Here is a 1,120-nt window from a genome sequence, read left to right on the forward strand (position 1 = left end):
CTAAGTACACCTTAACCATATTATAATAATGTTATGTCCTTACCAATCGTATTTAAGAGAATTCTACCCACGCGTCTGTTGTCTCCGTCTTACCAACTTACAACATAGCAATTTTCGTTCGCTAGTTTGAATAGTGTGCCGTTAGTTTAGATATTAGAGTAAATTCAAGTATTATCAAACTTTTAGGTCAGAACATTATCCATGCTTAAGCGTCGGCGGATTTTCGATATTTTCATTTTCAAGCAAGATACGAGTATGTGGAATAATACAAATCAAAAATGCTCATATCTCGCTTGAAAATTAAAATATCTAAAAATCCGCTGACGCTTAAGCATAGACAATGTTGTTACCTAAAACTTTGATAATAAGTCAATTTACTCTAATATCAAAATTCAACATAGAACATTTTAAGTTCAATTAAATCAACTTTGTGTTGTAAGCTTTAATATTAGACTCAATTGACCTATTATTAAACACAATGTTAGAACCTATAAAGTTAGGAATATTATCTGTGTTCTTACGTTGACATATTTACGAAATTTCAATTTTTATCCAAGTTACCTTAAGTAAAATATTACAATTGAAAAACGCTCATATCTCAATTTAAAATTTAAAAATCTTAAAAAAAACAGCATAGAAATAAGTACAGATAATGTTCTTAACTTTAAATTTCATTATAGATCAATTCACTATAATAGTAAAACCAACAACATAAGATTGTTTTTCTTCACGAAAATTATCTCTTTGCGCACAAAGAAAGATAAAATAAATAGTGCGTGCTTACGCAGTTACGCTTAAGGCTTAACAATACCTTGCTCATGAAAGACCGGTGCTTTGTATTTTAGTTGCCTTAATTAAAGTACCTACTTTAAAATTAGTCTTTCTTATAAGTTTAAAAACATTTATCAGACAGTCGAATTAATTTTTTATTAGTGTTTGAAGTTAAAATGTTTAAGACATTAGATATTCACGATATTTTTCATCGAACTATTTTCGTATTTTGTTGTAATTCAAAAACTAATAAGCATAGATTATGTTCACCAAATATTTATATAATTTTCCATACATGACATTTCTTCAAAATATTTTGTCTCTTTTTATTGAGTTGATTACAGACATT

The sequence above is a fragment of the Myzus persicae genome, unplaced genomic scaffold (genome assembly GCF_001856785.1).
Source record: "Myzus persicae strain clone G006 unplaced genomic scaffold, MPER_G0061.0, whole genome shotgun sequence".
Classification (NCBI taxonomy): Eukaryota; Metazoa; Arthropoda; class Insecta; order Hemiptera; family Aphididae; genus Myzus; species Myzus persicae.